Source organism: Emydura macquarii, unplaced genomic scaffold (assembly GCF_026122565.2).
Source record: "Emydura macquarii macquarii isolate MOO-44397 ecotype Brisbane River unplaced genomic scaffold, CSIRO-AGI_Emac_v2 contig_3044, whole genome shotgun sequence".
Taxonomy (NCBI): Eukaryota; Metazoa; Chordata; order Testudines; family Chelidae; genus Emydura; species Emydura macquarii.
The window spans coordinates 4,835,721-4,858,532 of record NW_027133181.1 but is presented as its reverse complement, the minus strand read 5'-3'; the positions used below and the strand labels follow the sequence as shown (position 1 = coordinate 4,858,532).

At 38.4% G+C, this 22,812-nt stretch overlaps 1 long non-coding RNA gene across 1 annotated transcript in view; it reads right to left on the bottom strand.

Moving 5' to 3' along the window:
* Positions 1-1,376: 1,376 nt before the first annotated feature.
* LOC137141336 (uncharacterized) overlaps positions 1,377-22,812 on the bottom strand; it is a 71,675-nt gene continuing 50,239 nt past the window's right edge. The window contains exons 2-4 of the long non-coding RNA XR_010916586.1: positions 13,946-13,987; positions 5,505-6,124; positions 1,377-1,737 (exon numbers count right to left, since the gene is read on the bottom strand). This is a non-coding gene — a long non-coding RNA (uncharacterized lncRNA). The remainder of the gene's footprint in view (positions 1,738-5,504; positions 6,125-13,945; positions 13,988-22,812) is intronic.

Below are 22,812 nucleotides of genomic sequence, written 5' to 3'. Positions count from 1 at the left end.
AGTTACATGGTTTATTCTATCTGATCTTTGTGCCAAATGCAATTTTCACAAACATATCTAGAGTTTTGTTCTTGTAAAAACTTGAGACACGAAAAAGCATGGATTTCTGGTATGTATTGATAATGGGCCAAGTCTTATAGAGCAGTTTGATGCCCTTTTAAAAATTTGGTCCATAATATTTATATTTGTGTTACATTACTGAATGTATCCCACAATAGTTATTTCAGAACAAAAGGGTGAGAGGGAAGACAAAAACACCTCTTGTGTACTCATGGATGGATAGCCAATGGAATTCACTCATCAGAAAATTACAGAATTAACTGCTATAGATGGACTTTAAGAAGAAGTTGCTCTGCTATTCTACAGTATTCCTGACCTAGCTCAGGCCCCACCCTAGAAAGAAATATGGTCATATAGACCTTTAAACCCAACAGAGTACCACTAAAGTCTATTGCATCTGACGAAGTGGGTTGCAGCCCATGAAAGCTTATGCCTGCAGAAATTTGTTAGTCTTTAAGGTGCTACAGGACTCCTGTTGTTTTTGATGCATACAGACTAACACGGCTACGTCTCTGGAACTAAAGTCTATAAGACTCAACTCAAATAGACCCTTTTGCAGTATCTGAGCCAAAATAAGCTTTTCAAAGGTCTGGATGGAGTCAGACTAACTTGGGGAATACATCATTCACAATGACTGGCTCTTTTGTCCTGGCTTCTACTAAAGCAGCAGCAGCATGACTGTTTAGTTGAGTAGGTCCATCATGGAACATGCTATGTGTGCTCCATGAACTGAACTGACTTATCTAATTTCTAATTCCAACAGCAATTCACTGTCCTGGTTTTAATCTACAGAGCCTTACATGATTACAAACCACCTCTCTCCTCATGCACCCTTATGAAGGTTGAGATGAGGCACTGACACATTCTTTCTGACAGTTCCTAGAAGTAGATGCTGATATGCATATCTGGAAACAGGACATATATTTATGGAGTATCCCCAGCTCATACTCTTTGGTGACCTATCAGAGCCCAAATTTACTAACTTTCAGAATAATAGATAAGGCATATCTTTTTGGTAAATCATTTAATTGAGTATGATTTATCCTCAGAAGGATTTTTCTTATGACGAGTTTCACCAATACCAAGAAGAAAAATTTTTGCTGCCTATTTTGGGCAATTTAATTTAGTGTATTGTCTTGTTTTAATTTTTGTCATGGATGGATCCAGGTGTTGTGGCAACTGGGGCCTAGTACAACTCCTACCAAAGTAACAGAAAGATTTCTATTTACTTCAGTGATAGCTGAATTAGGTTGTTGGCACTAAAAATCATGAAATAAAATAAAGTAAAACAAAACAGAGTTAAGACTAACCATTTATTTGCCAGGAAAGCAGAGACCTCAAATTTTATGCTTCAGGGTTCAAACGGATCATTGCAAATTCAAGAAAGAATTTGCTTGAACAGTTTTCTACATTTAGCCATGTATATATTATGGGGCTTTTCACATTCCTCTAAACCATCAAGTATTGCACACCTCCAGGACAGACTATGAGATTTGAAAGATGAGTGATCTGAGCCAGTAAGGTAAATCCTATATTCTCATCCTTCATCATTCAGAGAGATTTTATATAGCTGATGTTCATTTGAATTATTGTTGTTATTTCTTAAGAGCTGATTCTGTACTCAAGCTTGTATAAGACATAAGGAAGGCCTGGTCCCTGCTCGGAGAATCCTTCGGCCTAAACAGAATGAAAACACAAAAAAATTTTGGAACATCTAAGGAAAGCTCTTTCTGAGTCGTTTTCCATTTATTTTCATATGATGAGTGAGAGCATTTTCAGTAAAGGGATTTAAAAAAGCTAGTAGCCTAGCGCAATGAGATGGGGAGGAATTCCAGACATAGAAGCAGCATGGGAGAAGGTGGGAAGAGAATGAAAGGTGACAAAGGGAGAGGTGAGGTGACAAAGTGAAGGAGGCAAGTCATTACAAACGTCACAGATATAAACAAGTACACTGCCCCCTAGCACATATTATTACTAAACATTGTTGTGAAGGAAAACTGGATTATGTAGTAGGTTCTCATGGATATTTTGCTGTCTTTGCTTTTTCTTCAATTCTGTAATTCAAAACTGATATTCTAACTGGGAATTTACACTCCAATTTGTTACAGCTGCTCTCAGTGCTGCATCATGCTGCTCTCTCTATCGAATGAGAGGGAGGAAGTTTTAGCTGTCTTTTTTGCAAATAACCAACATTTTACATATATAGGAACTGATCTATTATTTGGCTGCACTTATTTTGTGTTGTACTGATTCAGACTATAAACTAATTGATCTTATGTAATAAATAGAATATTTCACTGAGTTGTGCTATATTATGTCCTACTGGATACTTTTCTAAGCAGTTTAAAAATTATTTGTTCAAATAAAACAAAACTACCCGTTCTTCTATGAATTGTCTCATGCATCGCTTATAAAAGACCTGGCTAGCACTAGAAATGAGCTCTGATGAAGGAGACTATAGCTGATTTCTCAAGCCAAACAATTTAAATTCTAAACATTTTCCATCAGACATAAAGGTCAGATCTGTATGAGAGTCTCTAGGCACTTAGATGCATTATCTCCTTCTCAGAAGGGACAGAGTAGAACTATTAAAGAGAGATGGCAGACGAGAAGTAGAAATTAGATGCAGGCACTTCTGACTAGCAATTTCATCAGGCAGAGTCTTATCTGTAGGATGATGTTCTCCTGAGTTCAAGTCCTAAAAGATCTGCTGTTTAGTGGGGTGTGATTGAAGTAAGCCTCTTGTTCAAACATCCTTCTTTCTTTAAAATGCCAATTACCTGAACTGCCTGGGTGATACAAATATTTTGGGATAATTGGGAGTTTGGGTAATAGTAAGTCAGTCGTCAGAGAATCAATACAATAGGGAGTAATAATGCTGACAGTTCATTAGAAAGAGTGGTTCAGATACTAGAGGTTTGCTTAATTGGGATTCTACTGTATTTTCTTTTTTCAAAATAACCAAAATGCTGTCTTAGTTTGGAATAATGAGGAACCAATGAAGGACACACACAGCTCATTTGGTTTATTTAAAACTGTTTCTTAAGTTTTGTTTCCCCAATCTGTTATGCTCCTGCTATTGTTAGTACTGGTCTCCTTCCTAAATGAACCTTGTTGGAAAGCTAAATATATTTCTAAATGGAGAACAAATCAAGCAGGCAGGCAGAGCAGTGTCTGTGAGACTGCTGAGCTGTAACATGATTTCTATCTAGGGGAAAGGAAAGAACTCAGGCAAGCTAGAGTTGTTAGCACTGTCAGCAGATTGGGAAAAGTATAGGCACTAGTGCAGCCCCAGTTTAGCTAGGCCTTAGCAGAGAATGGCAAATGCACACAAGCAAGAATGTGAACACTAGCAGAGGAGAATGGGAAAGCTCACAGTTAGCTGTTGGTGGGATAACTACACCATTTTCTTCAGCAATGATATAGAAGCCTGATTCTGGTTTCAATATCTGCCTGATTCAGACATTTGGTGAGATGATGAGAATCATGATTGTTGTGAGGAAGCACTTAAAAAAAAAAACAAAACAAAAAAACACAGCAGTGGAGGTAGGAGAATTGAGAGGAAAAGAGCAAAAGGGAGAGTTTAAATAGCAGATGAAACTATCTACTTTTGTCCCAGGGTCCTGTATCTACCTTTGTCCCAGGGTCTAGCTTTGGTGCGAATGAAAAGGTGGAGTTGAGGCCCTCTGAATACTAGACATGGACCCAAACAAAAGCACAGGATTGACCCCTTTATACTCCCAAACTTTGGGCATATTCAAATATAGAACATGTCTGCAATCCCTTGGTATAAGTGGCTTGAATCCAAATACCCCCAAGATTTTAGATTGGCATCCAATTCCAGCTCCCAGCCTTCCAGTTTGGGCTCATCACTAATAAATACAAATCACCCTTTCTAAGGCCTCAGTCTCTTATAGACTCTCCCACATGGAAAGATCAGGACTGTTTTAAACTAGTTGATCAGATCATTGTGATTTTCTGGAGAGAAATGGTATTTTAAAATATCCTTTTATCTATTTTTCGGTTGAATCATGAACACAGTTATACATATTTACTTTTTCAGCAACAATTATCTGTACCCTTGCTGTCCAAATGTCTCAAATACAAACTAGAAAATTTATTTTACCAAAAACATTACACCAGTTGTTTTACAAACTTGACAATTTTGCCTTAGATAAATAGATACGGTTGCTTCAATGATTCAAATATTTCTTATAGTTAATATGGGAACACCTAGATAAAAGCAACTGAAAAGCCTCTAGGAGTCACCACTGTATCTTTACAAAAATATTCTTGATAGTCCCTGAGGTTCAGCCACAACAGGAATTCTAATAAATATAGGGTTAAGAGTGGCTTTTAAAAAAGTCAGTACATGCCAACACTTATCACATAATGGTGACTGGAGTACTGCTGATGCCACAGTGTGGTAACCATTAACCATGGCTATTAAGGGTCACTATCTACCAACAGTTATTGGCATCAGTGGTATGGCTGTAATGTAAAAAAAATAGTACATGATAATATAATTAAAGACTATGACAATGCATACACATCAAGGGGCCAAATTTAGGATGTACAGGCAACCTTAATTCCTGGATTTCCTAACTCTTGAGCGCTTGACTTTGCAAAAGGCATGTCCCTGACACAAAGGCAAACACCCCCTGCCAAATTTCAAGTCCCTTCTCCAGAGCATGGGAGCGCTAGAACTTTTCAAATATAAAGTCATCAGGATTTTTTATGGTGGAAATCACATGATAATTATTTAAACAATAATATGTAGGAACAAATAATTTAAATGCAGTATTGGTGTCTGAGAATTTGGACTTTGGTTAAAATATCTATTACCTCCAGGATCTATTTTTCTAACTCATTTCTTGAAAACCTTCTGTAAGGTATGCAGAAGGGCTGGACTATCTCTTGCTGACTGAGAAATTGACAGTTATCCAGTAGAGAAAAGAGCCATGAAGAGATATCTATACATACATTAAGCAATCCAAAGAGATAGCCATTCATATTTCAAAATGTGATTGTTCCTGTAGCCCAGTAAGAGAGCGCTGCATAAAAAGTAGTGGATAAGCAGGTGCAAGGTAAGCTAAGAAAAGATATTACAAAAATTGAAGGGCTCAAAGAAGAGTGACTAAAATGATTATAGGCATAGTAAGATTCTATAGAAGGATAAATTGAAGTTGTTTGGTTTAGAAGAGAGATAAATAGGGAATATGATAAAATATGATACATATGAATGGTGTAGAGAAAATAAATTGTATGCTTATGCTTATTGTTTGTCCGAATAGAAGAACAAGGGACATTCAATGACATTTAAAAAGGCAGCAAGTTGAAAACTGCTCAAAAAGAAAGGTCTTTAATAACAATTAACCTGTGAAATCTCTGTCACAGATATCAGAGAGGATAAGTGTTTAGTAGTGTAACACGGTTCAACTCACTGCCTTGGTGCCTCCTGCTGACTATCTGGGGAGTCAGCTCTCAGCCGGGCAGACACTCCTCCCTGCGGTGTCTTGCTCTCCTTCTTGTCTCCACTGGACCCTCCTTCTCGTGACTCGACCCTCCGGCTTGAATCACAATCCATGTCCCCCTGTCAGGGGATTCTGCAATCCATTCTAGCCACTTCCCACTGTGGCCACCACAGTCCAGCCACTACGTCAATGGTGATCGGGGGGAGGGGAGGGACCCAGACCCACACACTATTCCAGTTCCTGGCCCAGCGACCATATGAGTGTGGCAGCCTTACACTGTGTCTCACCCACAACTCCTTCATGGATTTCCCTGGGCCAATTCCCCACAGACTCAGTACTTTCTCCAACCTTGCTTCAGGGCATTCGTCTCTGCTGAGTCCCAGAAGCCAGCCACTGATCTGTCCAGTGTGCTAACAGTTCTCCCTCTTCAAGCCCTTGGGAGTCATTCTTCTTGTTCTGTTCTGCAGTTCCCTTTTGTACTGGCCTCCTGGACCTGATTGCCTGCCATGCAGCCCTTTCCTATTGGATACCTTTCACGCATCTCTCCAAGGCCATCTTAACCATTTCTAGGCCAGTGTAGGACAGGCATCCTGCCATAAGTAGGATTTTTAAAAGGATTAGACATATACATGGTTAATATTAAACAGGAAGCATTATTTTAAGAGCTATAAAATGTCAGGCTTCACGGTATAAGCCAGCTGCAGAAGTAGGAAGAAACTTTCCCTTATTTGCAGGTTATTCTTTAATGATCAACTATGGGGTTTTTGTACGTTCATCTGAAGCATTTGGTATTGGCCAATGTCAGATACAGACCACTTGTTTATATGGACCATTGGTCCTATGTTTCTACTGTCTGGAAGCATCCTGCAATTCAGTTCCATTTACGACTATCATTAAAAAAGGCAACTTTAACAGTTATTGTATAATGGTATCTGAACACCTGCAGTAAATTGCAACTCAAAGTTTGCCACTAAATGCTGTCTTTTTAATGGCATCTACTGCATTCATAGTTGATTTGCTCACCTAAAAAGTATTACAACCAGACCAAAAGATATTTTGTTGAATTCACTGATTCTTGCTGGGTTTTACACTACCCTCTCTCATAATCTCGAAGGCATGGCAGAACTGCAAACAAGTGCAAATACAGTACTTACTTTAAAAAGAAAAATCATAAAAGGAATAGAGCCTGTTCCCTGTAACAAAGCTTTGTCAAGTGTTTTTCCAGCACACATATTAGTGTATGGGCCTTATTGTGTCTTACTGATAATTTCAAGATCAGACAATAACAATGCCATACATATGCAAGATAGAAAACAGATTGAGGAAAGAAATGGATAAAGAGAAAGGCACATAATAATAATAGTACAGGAGGAATCATTCAGTTAATTAGAATACAGTTATTTTCAGATGCTTTCTCAGGAAACCAATGACTCCTTTTCTTTATAAAATTACTGTTTTGCAGGAGGAGACCTGTCCCCCCAACACCATTATATCCCCATTCCCTCAGAGATTCTTTCTTCCCCAATACACTGCCACATCATTCTGCCAAGTATTGTTCCTAAAATAGCTAACCACTTCCCCAATTAAGTGCCCTAGCTATATATTTTATACTTTTTTTTAATTAGTAAATACAACACCTATTTTTTTCACCTTTCTTCAGCTCATTATCCTTCCACCTCACTTTTAAATCTCCACCCATGCCTACTTCAGCAACAGTTCCATGGATCTGATCCAATGCCCGCTGAAATCAATGCAGTCTCCTACTGACGTCAGTGGGTGTGGGATCTGACCCTATGCATGGAACTCCTACTGAGATGTATGCTAATACGGCCTGAAGAATAAATATATATAAGGAACTACAGGAAAATGTGATATCCCATTGTTCATTGACATTCATGTTGCCTCACTCCTCTCTTTTAACAGCTGTAAATGGACTGTCTAGGTTGTAAATTCACAGCATCCGAGATAACAAGGTGATATCCTGGCCCCAATGATATCTCTGGAGCAAAACTTTCATCTTTTTACACATCATAGAATCATAAAATATTAAGGTTAGAAGGGACCTCAGAAGGTCATCTAGTCCAACCCTCTGCTCAAAGCAGGACCAACCCCAACTAAATCATCCCAGCCAAGGCTTTGCCGAGGCACACCTTAAAAACGTCTAAGGATGGAGATTCCACCACCTCCCTAGGTAACCCATTCCAGTGCTTCACCACCTTCCTAGTGAAAGTTTTTTCCTAATATTTAACCTAGACCTCATCCACTGCAGCTTGAGACCATTGCTCCTAGTTCTGTCATCTACACTCCCTAGAGCCTACTTTCAGGTAGTTAAAGGCTGTTATCAAATCTCCCCTCGCTCTTCTCTTCTACAGACTAAACAAGCCTAGTTCCCTCAGCTTCTCATCATAAGTCATGTGCTCCTGCTCCTAATAATTTTTCTTGCCCTCCACTGGACTCTCCAATTTGTCCACATCCTTTCTGTAGTGGGGGCTCCAAAACTGGACACAATATTCCAAATGTGGCCTCACCAGTTTTGAATAGAGGGGAATAATCACTTCCCTCTGTCTGCTGGCAATGCTCCCACTAATGCAGCCAAATATGCCGTTAGCCTTCTTGGCAATAAGGGTACACTGTTGACTCATATCCAGCTTCTTGTCCACTGTAATTCCCAGGTCCTTTCCTGCAGAACTGCTGCCTAGCCAGTCGGTCCCCAGTCTGTATCAATTCATAGGATTCTTCCATCCTAAGTGCAGGACTCTGCACTTGTCTTTGTTGAACCTCATCAGATTTTTTTGGGACCAATCCTCCAGTTTGTCTAGGTCACTCTCTATGCTATCCCTGCCCTCCAAAATATCTACCATTCCCCGCAGCTTAGTGTCATCTGCAAACTTGCTGAGGGAGCAATCCATCCCATCCTCCAGATCATTAATGAAAATGTTGAACAAAATTGGTCCCAGCATCAACCTCTGGGGTACTCCGCTTGTTACCGGCTTCCAACTAGATATTGAGCCATTGATCATTACCTGTTGAGCTGATGATCTAGCCAGCTTTCTATCCATCTTATAGTCTAGTCATCCAACCAATACTTCTTTAACTTGCTAATAAGAATACGGTGGGAGACCATATCAAAAGATTTGCTAAAGTCAAGGTATATCACGTCCACCACTTTCCCCACATCCACAGAGCTAGTCATCTCATCATAGAAGGCAATCAGGTTGGTCAGGCATGACTTGCCCTTGGTGTATCCATGCTGACTGTTCCTGAACACCTTTCTCTCTTCCAAGTGCCTCAAAATGGAGTCCTTGAGGACCTGCTCCATGATTTTTCCAAGGACTGAGGTGAGGCTGCCTGGTCTGTAGATCCCCAGATCCTCCTTCTTCCCTTTTTTGAAGATAGCCATTATATTTGTCTTTTTCCAAATGTCCGGGACCTCCCCTAGTCACCATGAGTTTTCAAAGATAATGGCCAATGTCTCTGCAATCACATAAGCCAACTCTCTCAGCACCCACAGGTGCACTGCATCCGGCCCCATGGGCTTGTGCATGTCCAGCCTTTCTAAATAGTCCTGAACCTGTTCTTTCAGCACTGAGGGCTGCTCCCCATTCTGTGCTGCCCACATCTTCATTTTAACTTTCTCAAAGGTTGCGTGTGTTGAGCTCTAGGATTTCAGTCTGGCCCCAAAACAGGAAAAAAATATTTAAAAAGCAGGGTTGGCCAAAAAATGGAAAAACACACACATATCCCTCCCAAAAAAGTTTGGAATTTCTTCACTTTGCGGGGTTCAAAATGTGCTTATTTTCATGATATTTTAAATTGACTTTTTTACTACATGCAATCGAAAATCTCATAACAATGGCTATCATTATTTATTTACAAAAAGCCTGATTTTTGCATCGTATCAATTATAATTTCTAAACTTCATTGGTTTTCATTTATTGAAAACCAGATTTTTATCTCCCAAAAAATTTTCAAAATCATTTCCATAAATGTGTTGACAACATTACTGATAAAAATGAAAACTTTTTCAGCATGTTATACAGACAATTTTTTGTGAAAAATTTCAGTTATGGAAAAAATGTCATTCTTTTATTTAAAAAAATTAGTTAAAAAAATTTCAGCTCTGTTAAAAAAAATCCTTCAGGACTGAACCCAGAAAATTCACAAATGCATAATAAGAAAAAAATGTGTAATATCATAGATTAAAACCAGCAATAATAATAAAAAAGATTTGTTTGTGTGTGCCTCACAAGGACAGCAAGGTCTTTACTGGGCTTTCGTCCTGAGACCATCAGAATCCATTGGCAGAAATGGTAGAGACATAGGCCTAATGGATTCTTAACAAATCCCATTGGTTAAATCTTGATAATGAGGACTTGCAGAAATGTGCTTTGTTATATGTGCAAACAAGTAAAAATTCAGATTTGAGGGCAATAGTATCCATGTGGCATTCACTACTAACATCCACAACAACTAGTGGGAGAAGACTGAATTGCCAAAAAAAATAATCAGGCACTCTGAGTGTTTCCCTTTTTCTGTGTGGAGAGAGGCCTCTTAATAATGTTTCCTTAGGAAGACCAACACCAGATGAACTTCACTAGAACCTATCAGCAACTTCATTCATAGCTTCTATTGTGATCTATTCCTAACAAAACTAAAAACGATATGAATGAACAACAGTGGGGCAAGAAAGAATAGGTTACCTTTATTTCCCTACTGGCATTAATGCAGGAATGTTTCTTCTGAGTTAGAAAGAGGTGGAAAAAAATCTTTAATTTTCTTAAGTTTTAAAGAGCCTTTCCATATTATTATTAATTTGCCACTGAGCCCTGGTCTACACTTACCTGGAGATTCGATGGCAGTCGACGGGAGTTATGCAAACTACGTGAAGTAGCTTGCGTAACTCACATCGACTGCTGTGCTTCCCTTTTGCGTGGTATCTTCACTGCGCTGCGCCGACAGGAACAGCGTTCCCTTTGACGCAGCGCTACGCTACTTAAGGGGGTGGTTTTACTCAGTCGACTTCCTGATCGATTGAGCGGGTCTACACTGACCGCTCAATCGATCCAGAAGGATTGATCTGGCAGTGGCGACTTTGCCGCTGTCAGTATAGACATGCCCTGAGTCACTGCTAGTGGTTTCTTAGTCTTAAAAATATATATATATATATATATCTGTCATCATCTGTTACTGTGTGAAAAATGTGATCATAGAGAAAAACTGTCTGGAGCACCAATCCTACTATAGTTTATACATGTGGTTAATTTAACTCACTGCAAGTAGTCTTCAACAAACTGAATGATTAAAGAAAACCATGTGTCTATAATCTCTAATAGCTGCAGTAATCTTAGGTGATGTTGATAGAGCTTGTCAGGAATTCTCTGTTTTTTCGATTGAAAATGTAGTTTCTGCAAAATCAAAAGTTTGCAAGGGAAAATTTTGATTTTGCCAAATTGTTTCAATTTGCTCTCTAAAAAAATCTAAATTAAATATTTCATTTTGGGTCAAATTGACATTAATCAGTTTCTGCCTTAGCAACTGGAGTGCCTTAAGGAAGTTGTAGTTCAGGTGCCTCAAGTCCCCATTTTCCCATATGGGACATGCTCCCTGGCTGGACTATGTCTCCCATAATGCACTGTGGTCTCTCCTCTGGTTGAATAGCACAGTACATTGTCCAATGGTCATGGTGCATAATGAGAGATGTACTCCAGTTGGGGAACATAGGCCATAGAGCAGAATGAGGACATGATACACCCAGACTAATACATCAGAAAGGACACAAGTCACTAAAGCAACTCAGCTGCACACTGAGCTCAATGTTGAAACAAGCCAAAACTAAGTATTTCAAATTGGTCCAACAAACTAAAACAAAATTTGATTAATTTTGAAAATTTTGTTTCAATTATAAATGTCAGAACAAAATGTTTCAACATTTCCAAATCAAAATTGTTCTGAAATTTTTGTTCTGTGAAAAATTTAAATATTTTGACTTTTTTACCCAAATCAACACACACAAAAATTGTCAAAATATCAGAATTTCCAGTGGGATGGAAATTCCAATTTTTGACCATCTCTAGTTATTACAGACAGGGCTGGTAACACCATCTATTAATTAAGGTTGTTCAACACTTCCATTATAAGACCCTGATTTCAGTTGCTTATAATTTTGCCAAACTAACCATTTCACCTGAAATTTTCCATGTTGAGTGTCTGCCTCGTGCTGAATATTTTTGGAAAAATTTAGCCATATCTGATAATGAGGTTAGAGAAAAAATTCATGTTTTGCCCATGTTAAATTCTACTGACTTTTTCCTTTGAAAAACTATAGTGCACCCATGAATTAGAGCTGGGATTTGGAAAAAAAAAAGCCACAATCTGCATATGGCTCAGTAGAGACTTCCTAGACTTCACAGGGAAATTCCCTAAGATTTAGCCACAGTGTGCATGTTTCAACTCAGATTACAGGAGAACTGACCAGTACAATTGCAGCTGTGGGCTGCTGCAGTCCTGGTCCAAACACCAGAACTGAAAACATGGAGATTGTGTGTCCTATGCTGTCATTGCTCCAACTGCTGACACCCAAATAATATGGAGGATGAAGCTGCCTGATTCCATTCTGTGCATTGAATGGGGTAGGAGTACAAAGAAAATAATAGTATGTGATCATTCAGTTAAAACTGTATGCACAAGGTAACTGAACTAAAGTTGCATGGGCAACCTTAAATCTGGCATTTCCATTTGGAATTCCAGTTGCAATGTTTGGTTTTGCAACTTTAATAATGTGCTTTGAATGTAGTTGTAGGTGTGTAATTTTTAACAGTAATAGATGAGACATACCAAGTCAGTAATATGATTTTTAAATTGATTGTGACCCTTTAATATTGGAGCAACATTACCTTTTGGAAATCCAGACTTTTGGAATGTGATATTGGCAATCTGTATTTCACATTGTCAGTATTTTGGTACATTTAATTGCCTTGGTTTTAAAGGGGAAAAAAAAAACCTCTGAGCTATTCATCTGGCGGATCACACTATCTCTGTTAGCATGTTAATTCCTTGCATTTGAACTATCATGGATGGACTTTACCCAGTGGAATTTGAACTGGAGCTCTTTGGCTTCATGCATCCTGAAGTGAGGTATCCTAAACAGAGGCCCTCTGGACCCTGCTGACTTTCAAAAAGCTGTTGTTGACTCAGTCATTCTTTAGCTACCTAACTGGTAGTTTAACTGAAATTCAAGGTTAAATCGTCCTTTTCCTAAAATAGCTTGCCTGAGATAAGGCATTTTAATTGTAGCACTCCTTAACAAATGAGGACTTTATTAAGAGGCTCTTAATATTTTTCTTCAAAGTATGCTTGAAAAGAAAAAACACAATGTATAAATGGAAATTAAAATCCTTATGCATATGCTAGGAGATTTAAAACTATGGAACCTCTTTTCTTCATATTTGGTTTAAGTTTTAAAGCTCCACAAAATTTACAAGGCACCAAGTTTGACATTTCCAAGCATCTATTTCTGAGTTATGTGAGGGCAAAATTTCTGATCAGAATATATATGAGAAAGTGTACTTTTTCATGCCTATATAATTCAAAAGTGACAACCAATTTTATTCAACCATTTTAATCCCCTCTGGACTGAGATGAAGCATGGGAAATTTCAGTCCAAACAGGAAGTGTCAGAAAATTATGAGCAAATGAAAAAAAGAGTGTGTAGAATGAAAATTCGAATCATCCTTAACTATAGCATAGACAGTGAGGGTTTGTACACAATAATATAAATTAAAGTGTCACATTATAGGCCTAGTCCAACAAGGTCCTTAGCAAGAATCAGTTCTTGTATCAATGCCACTCATTCATCTGGAGGAAAATATAAAATCATTGCTGGCAAAGCTTGCAGATGACACACAGTCTGGTGGAGTATTAAATAATGATAAGGACAAGTCAGTTATGCAGTATGAACTCAATTGCTTGGTAAAGTTGGCTTCTTTGAGCAACAGATGTTTTAATCTCTCCAAATGCAAGGTACTACTTGTAGGAACAAAGAAGGTAGATCTTGCTTACAGAATGGGCCCTGTGTCCTAGAAGGCGGTGACTCTGAAAAAAACTTGAGGGTCAATACCCAATTGAACATGCCCTCCAAGTAGGATGTATGCCTAAGAGTTGATGTGCTCCTTGGATGTATAAACAGAAGAGTATCAGGTAGAAGCAAGGGAGTGATATTAGCTTTGTATATGGTATTGGTGAGGCCATTGCTCGAATACTGTGTTCTTTTAAAATGATGTTGAAAAATTGGAGAGTTTCATAAAGAGCCACAAAAATTATTCAAATTCTGGAATACCTGTTTTACAGTAAGAGATTTAAGAAGTTCCATCTATTTAGCTTAACAAAGTGAAGGTTAAAAGGTCTGTAAGTACCTGTACTGGGAGAGGATCTCTTGCACTAGCAGGTTCTTTCACCTAGCAGAAAAAAGAATAACCAAATTCAAGAACAGGAATTAAGCTAGACAAATTCAAACTAGAAATGAGGCATATACATTTTTAACAATAAGGGGATTAAACTGTTGGAAAAACTTATCAAGTGATCATTAAATCAAAAATTCATTTTTTTTCTAACAGATATGATTTAGCTCAAGTGGGAGTTATGACCTGTGTTATTCAGGAGGTCAGACTAGATAGATATAGTGGTCTCTTCTGGCCTTAACATGTATGTATCTATGAACATTCCCATTGAACTGATGAACATCAGTAACTCCCGGTGTAGTTAGTGAGAGTTGAGGATGCTCTGCTCTTTGCAGAAGGTGCTGAGCCCATTACAGAACTGGATCTTTTGATGCAATGAGGTATAAAATTGTTATTCTTATTTTTAATAGCTTTTGCTACAGACAAATGAAGTTGTTTCACTTACCACTTACAATCTTTCTGAACAGTTCTGGCTACTTCTTTAGCTCTATGAACACAGGCGTTTTTTTTGGTTTGTTTTTTTTTAAAGGACAAATGTTTCATTCAACCCAGCATGCCCTCTCCAACAATAGCCACTTGTGGATGCTAAGAAGGTGCAAACTCCTCACATATAATGTTGATAAATGTTCCGTACTATAGCTTGAGATGAAATTTATTCTGATTTCTATTGATCCTGAGTTAATGCTCTGAACTATGAGAATTCATAGACCTTAGAATTTTCACCCTCACTAGTTTAACTGCAGATGCTACTCTTAGTCATATACAGAAATATATCTTTAAAGGGCCACCGCTATTCTTCCAGTCTTGGGACCTCAATCAGCAAACCACTGAAAAGCTGGTATTAGAACAGTGATCTGACCAGGGTAGTAAATTCCCTACATTTTGAGTCATCTGCATAGAACTTGGCCTCACAGAAACTCAGTTCAAAGAGAATGTTAATGTACATTTATAATGAAGGACTAACTACCTGAAAGCTTTTTTTCTACAGTAATAGCTCAGTTTCAGGATGTCCCATGACTGAAGATCTCAAAATCTTCTAACTCAGATCTTTTACTATGTCTTAAACTCCCTTCTCTGTGAATATATGCCAGAATCCTTCTGTGACCCTCTTCAAGGCCCCCTTTCTATTCGAACTGACACATCTTTAATCATTTTCATCACCTCTTTCCAATAATCCATTATTTCTTTTTCGGCCTACATTTAGCATTTGATTGAGTTTTTCTGGACAATGCACTTTGTTCTAATAAAAAAACCCAAAAACTTAAGGACAAAATTTCAAATGTGGGTTCCTAACATTAGGCACCTTAGTCCATATTTAGATACATAAATTGACCTAATTTTAATTAACTGGGAGCTGCAGGTGCTCAGGAGTATTCTGGATTTGGCCTTTTTAAAACAACTCAATACCAAGATACAGGTTTTGAAATATTAAAATCAATACAATGAGAGTTACTGACATTTCTAATATTTGGTTAAAAGTCTCCTGTAATTTTAGGCCATCTGGTCCAAAAAACTTACAGTAGCTTGGTACTATCAATACAACAGAAGAATGTGGAAAGAAGGCATTAGCGGTGTGACCCTTCCGTGCCTAGGGTAGCCACCTGAAAATGCCAAGGTCAGAGCAGGCTGCAAAAAGGGAGGAGATTCTCCCAGCACTGGTGGGTGGCACTGAAGCCAGACTTCCCAACCAGCCACAAACTGTGCTTTTGATTCCCCCAAACCAGTTATCAAGAAGCCAGGGCACAAATACACACAGCCCCCTTTACTGCATTTCAGTCTCTGGCTCCCAATCAGTCATTAGGTCCAGTAAAGAGACCAGTTATTTAAAACTCTATGCTCTTTACCAAAAAGGTTTTTACAGCACCAGATCAATATGAGTTTGGATCTTACCCAAAATACCACACTGACAGCCAATCCTTTAGTAACTAAAACTAAAGGTTTATTATAAAAAGAAAGAAACAAACCATAAGAGAAATGTTAAAGGATTAAAGCAATCAGACACATACAAATGATTTGAATGTCCATATACATCAAGTTTCTAGAAGAATTGTGGAGTTTGCAGGCTTATATAGTTTCTCTGTTATACATCCAGTAATTAGATGGATCTCAGTCCTTTGTTGCACAGCTTTAGTTCAGTTGTAGATGAGCTGATCCAGAGTTAAGTTGGTAGTTGAAGCTGAATCCCAACTGAAAGACAAAATGGATTCCCCAGGCCTCTACCTTATATACATCCTGGCCCTGGCCATGCTGTTTGTGGAGTTTTACAGGAACTAAAATGGAATCCAGAGTCACATGGGCCAGTCTTGGTGCCTCATCAGGTATGCTGCCTGTGGAATTTCCCAGGAACCAAAATGGAGTTCAGAGTCACATTAGCAAGTAATCCAGAGTCACATGGGCAAGTCCTGATGACTCTTCAGGTATATCTCTGGCTTCTCCCCCTGGGCCCCTTGTATCTGGGAATGTCTTAATGGGCCATTAAGCAGGCCATTGTTCTACAGCCATCCTGTCTGAGTCGTTACCCAGATAGCACAATTTGAAATGCTGATATATCAAACATATCCATAACTTCCATCTCACATATAACACATGAACATAAACATCATCATCTTACTTAGCACATTATAGCCTTTCTAACATGGCATATCTCACACAAATTATTATGATTTTGACATATTGATGTTAAACAACATAAACAAATGTCCCCCCTCAAGCCAACCAGTGTGACACCCCCGAGACTGGTGTAAAAGGGAGTAATCAGAGCTCCTGAATATACCTCAAGGGCCCCCTTATCCAGCCAGCGTGACAAGCGGGTAGGACATAAGGTGCAGAAGTGGTTGGGATGGATCAAGAGGAAGTCATTCATCAGTGCAGAGGGCAGGGAGGCAGATGTTGGGAAGTGCTGGCTGAGATAACAGTTGGCACAGGCAAAGATAATTCAGCATTGTATTCTATGCCCTGGAGCATTTTTGCTTTTATTATGGTTTAACTGACTACAACCAATTTGGGGTGTATTAGGGTTATTTCTGGTAACATTTGAGTGGACATCCCCTACAGAAGAGACAGACACTTAACTTTTCCACTTTCAGAGGGAATTCACCCTTGTGCAGCAGAAGGCCTATGTTCCCCTTAAGTTCCACTTAATCCTTAAAACAGGGTTTATGTGGGACTTAAGTAGGACTTTGGACTTGTGCTGGCCTTCTACATAGGGATAATTTCACCTTCAGTCAATATAGAAGTGATTAAAGCACAGCATTCCATAAAAGCAAAGATCCAGATCTTCAGCTGGAGTAAATGAGCACAATTCCACTAAGAACATTAAAATGCCGGGAGCCAAATATCACAGCAACATACTGTATGCTTAATAGATGTGAAAAAAATGTTTCATAGTACTGTGTGCTGAGAAATAGCAGAGAGATAGAACTTCATCAAAACCTCTCTCGATATGAAGTCATCTTCAAGATCAGTCATACAATCTAGAAAGAAAAATCTGAACACCCACTGAGTCAGAGATTGTTTAGCTTTCCTTCAAATTGTTTCGTATTAGCAGATGTTGGCCTTGAATACGCAAAGTCTGATGGTTTAATTTTTAAAAGCTCTTTTTATTTCATTGTAACATCAATGTGTTTGTGCACTACTCAGTGCCGCTCGAGAAAAAAATAGTTATTTTTGAAAAGTTTGGTGGGAGAGAAGCAGAGACAGAGTGTGTTTGTTTACCTACCCTGTACAAATAATTATTTTTATGGCAGAAATGACAAAAGTGGTGAAATTACTGTTTGGTATTTCATACCAGTAAAAACAGTACTTTTAAGTAACTGCTGGTGCTAGTCACTTCGCAAAGAAAATTAGGAAATAACTAAAAATAACTCCCAAAACCACAAGTAGTACTCCTCATGTCACAGGATATGGCTCTTTACTTCCTCCCTGTCCTCCTCAGTCTTATTCAGTCCGAAACAAAGAGGCAAAAAAGTGACATGTAAACTTTGTGAGAGGACCTGACAGACATCTTTTTCAATTTTGGTGCGCTCTACCATCTGACTTAGAATAAATTGACTCATGCTTATCTTTCAGTCCCATTAGCTTCTGCAACTGGCCAATGTAATTATACAAACAGGGCTCAATGTTCTGCTGTGCCTGGGGACTTCTCGAAAGCATGGCTGCTGGCAAAGGGCCCTTGAGGGGTTATCTGCTTGAAGAGAATAGTCATCCACCATTGCCCCGTCATCACTGGCATGCTTCCAACCTAAAGGGCTATAAGAGGGGGTATGGAGGAGCTGACTGTGGCAGCTCTGTGCCAGCTAGGAACTTCCTTATGTCTGGGAATCCCAGGCTAGAGTGATATGGTGGTTTTCTGGCCAATGAGAACGGAAGGTACTCAGTATCCTGAGGAATTAAATCTTTACTGATAAAGTCCTTAATGATGAAATATTCAGCTCCGGGAAGCAAACACATAAAACAATCCAAAACCATTAGAGGTGGGCTTTCAAAAACCTTAATAGAATATAATTAATTTCTTTTGATAGTCAATAGATTTCACTGGGATTTTCTTCCATTACGTTGTTTCCGGTGCCAGAACCATTATTTAAGAATAGTTAAGATGAAAGTGCATAATTAAATCCTCTACTCCACACCAGAAATAGCCTGCGCATTTCTTCCAAATTATAGGATTATTGCCAGTTTTTTCCTTTTAATTAAGCATTGTATGTTAATTCTGCTTTCTTCTCTTAGAAACATTAGAAACATGAAATTACTATTGCCCTAAGGTTTCTACTAATAAATGCACAGCTAGAATACAAATGATACAAAAGCTAATTTGGAGAAGATGGACAAACAAAATTTAAAATAATTAAATGGATATTTACAATAGTAAATTCTATAACTGTAATGCAATGATTGGCTTAAAATATTTTCTTTTCCATTTCAATCCATGAGAGAAAAACAATGTTAAATGCTGCTTGGTTGATAGTTCATCTATTTTCATAACAAATTCAAACTATTAAACTATATATTATTGTTCATATTAATACAGGAAGATTGTGGATACATTTGGAATCCCAGAAGCCAGCTGGAATGGAAAAAGTCTCAAAAATTGACTTCTTATTGTCTGATTAGTGATTTCACCATCCAAAACAAGGGAAAGTCACAGCTTCAACTGCCAGATTGTAACCTCCAGAAGCAGAGGAATAGAATACATTTCCTTGTCCATTCTTGCCCCAGTTGGACTTCTGCATTCTTCTTGCAGCCCTGAAAGTAAACTACACATATCCATTTTCCTCACCACAATCCTAACCCAAGATTCAAAGAGACTTCTTTCAAAAGCCATCTGTATTAAACCTTAAAATCAATGAGGGAGAGCGCCTTTGAGAAATGCAAAAGAGTCTGTTCAATTAAGTTCTCTCAAAAGGGTTTCCTTCATAACAAACCGGAACCCTGCCAGTTCACTTAAACTCCAGTCTCATTCCATATGACAAATCAGAGACTTAATCCAATGTGCTTTGCAAAGAAACAGACACAACACAACACAACGCCTCCCCTCCCCCCCGCTTTTCGGCAAAAAAGTCTTTTGCATTAGCTGTTGTGGGGACCAGAGGCTGTAATGCATACTCTTATAGCAGTTTGCATGTGAACCGGCCCTGATTTTGAAAGGACTAGAGTCCAATTTAGACGTGAAAGTGGCCCAGTATTCATTGGTAGGCTTCTGCCTTCTCATCCATCCCAGCTGGCTTGACTTCCTCAGTCTTTGGGTGCCTTTATGATATAAGTCGGTGGACTTCTGGTCAGTATTGATGTGTGGGGTCCAGTGATGTCTACTAATCAGCACTGAGTCTTAACCTCCTTTGTTGGTTTTCCAGTCTAAGCCTTTGCCAATAGTCACTGCTTGTAGCATATGATCAGGCTGTAGCTAGTGCCCCTTTTCACTGATTGTGACAGTATAGGGAATCATCATCAATTAGAGAAGCCTGCCACTGTAAATTTTCCTGCAAGCAAACTACAGTGCACACTGCCTCAGCAGATGGGCACATAGCCACGATCTTTAGGCTCATTTGGTGTGCTACCTTAGTTTGAATGAAGACAACAGCCTCCTGCTACATGGACACAGTTGCTCTAGCTATTCAGGTAGCTTATCTTTGTGGGACCTTAGGATGTTCCTATGAAGCCTTTGCTATAAAGAGTACATGCACAGCAACAACTTCTGTGGACTGTCTAGCCCTGTCTGAACACATTCCCTGCCACTTTACATTTTGTGCAGTCTGCAGCAAGCCCTGAGCTGATCTGACATATGATGAGGAAAGGGTGGTACAGTGCACAGAGAAGGCTTTGCACATGTGCATATGCTGCTTCCTCACTGGCAGTTCTGCAAATCTAACCTAAACCTACACTACCATGAAACAACCTTTTCTCCTGAATATCTAGAATATATTTCATAAAGCGACGTGAAAGCAGAAAGACACAAGATGCATTTTTGTTTTATTATTGTTTTAAAATAAAAATGCTATCTCCTTCCTTCTTAAAGAATGTGGCTTTGTAGAAATAAACAACAGACAGTTAACACTTCCTTACAAATCAGAAATAGGCCAAAATTATGAAGTTCCGATCTGGATTCAAACACCTCAAAATTTAGGGTTTTGAGAAGTGGTAAAAATTGGTGCCAAGAGAAAAAATTGCAAGAAAAACTGGCACCAAGAAAAACTGGCGTCAAAAGAAAATATTGCAAAAATTGGTGCCAAGAGAAAACAAAAAGGCTGGATCCAGATCTAAACTTCACCAAGTTGCAGGGCTGTTTGGATCCAGAGTTCCAGATCTGGCCCCTCTCTACTGCAAAATAGTAAGGATAGTTGAAAGAAAAATAAAATGAAAGTGCTGTAGTGGCTATCCTATCATATTAGGGACTTTGTTCTTTTCCCATTTAATATATGGCCATGCTGTCAACAAGACTTTGATCGTTAGCCATCTGGACATGAAATGAATGTAAAAACCAATGACAAGATATAAACAGTTTTCAAAAAAATAGTTGTTGAGCAGCAAATGCTGGCATAAAGTCTCCTTGTGTTATAAGTAAAGAGACTGCATATTTGTTCATACCTTCATAGTACCAGGTGGTAACTGCCACTTAACAGCAGCGATAGAGGAGCAAAAAATATCTGGTTATAACTAATGAGCTGAAGCGTCTCAGCTCCATCAGATATCGGACAGGCACAGAGGACAACAAAGGTCACAGTGGGAAAGGATAATTAGTTAAATAGTGAGGTAGCAAAGTTTGCAGATGATATAAAATTATTCAAGATAGTTAAGTCCAAAGGAGACTGCAGAGAGCAACAAAGGAATCACACTAAACTGAGTGACTGGACAACTAAATGACAGATGAAATTCAATGTACATAAACTGTACATAAAAATGATGTATGATTAGACCATGATGGGGTCTAAATTAGCTGTTACCACTCAAGAAAGATCTTGGAGTCATCATGGATTGTGCTCTAAAAACGTCTGCTTAATGTGCAGCAACAGTCAAAAAAGTCAACAGAATGTTAGGAACCACTAGGAGAGGGATAGATAATAAGATGGAAAATATCATAATGCCACTATATAAATCCATGGTACACCAACTCCTTGAACACTCTGTGCATTTATGGTTATCCCATTTCAAACAAGGAATAGAGGCAGGCAATAAAAATGATTAGGGGTATGGAACAGCTTACATATGCGGAGTGATTAAAAACTCAGTCTTTTCAGATAAGAGAAGAGATGATTAAACAGGGATATGATAGAGGTCGGTAAAATCATGAATGGTGTGGAGAAAGTGAATTGGAAAGTGTTATTTACTTCACATAACACAAGAACCATGGGCCACTAAAAGAAATTAATAGGCAGCAGGTTTAAAACAAACAAAAGGAAGTACTTCTTCACACTTCACAGTCAACCTTTGAAATTCTGAGTTCAAACAGAATTAGGTAAATTCATGGAGAATAGGTCCAACAACACCTATTAGTCAAGATGGTCAGGGATTCAAACCTATTTCCTGGATGTCCCTAAACTTCTGATTGCCAGAAGCTGGGACTGGATGACAGATGATGGATCACTAGATAATTGTTCATTCCTTGTGAAGCATCTGGCACCAGCCACTGTCAGATGACAGGATAGTAGGCTAGCTGGACCATTGGTCTGACTCACTTTAGTCATTTTTATATTCTTATGGAAGGACACCTGCCTTTCTTAATAATGATATGCAAGGAATTAACTTCTTTTTATAATACAACATATTGATTCTTTAATGCCAAAGTGCAGTTAACTACAGTGTCATCAAAAGTATGCTGATTTCTTTATGCTTTATTTTTAATGTTTTTGCTTTATTAATTATTTTAAACATATTATTGTACTTCTAAGTTCAATGGTGTTTGGAAAAGCCAGAGGAAAACGCATGCATGGCTAGGAAGTTTTCATTGTTTCATAAACTTCAGGAGGCAGAGTGACTTTAGATTACCATATTTCTATCTGGTGTAACCAGTCTAGCATTTTCATTAGTTAGTCTTTCTTGAAATGAGAAAAAGTAATTCTTTTTTACATTTGCCCAAACATTTACAGTAAAAATGATAGGTTTTTAAAAATATATATAGCATTTTCTTAGCATAGAGTATGACAATATGCTGATGACAACATTTGAAAATACATGGTAATATTAAAGAGGGAAAACCAAAACATTCATATGATGTTTCAGAGAGATGTGGGTTTCATTAACAGAATACAAGTGCAATATGTAAAACTAAACTCACTGAGTGGCATTTTGGCTCCTTTGAAGATAATGGGTATTTTGCCACAGACTTCAAT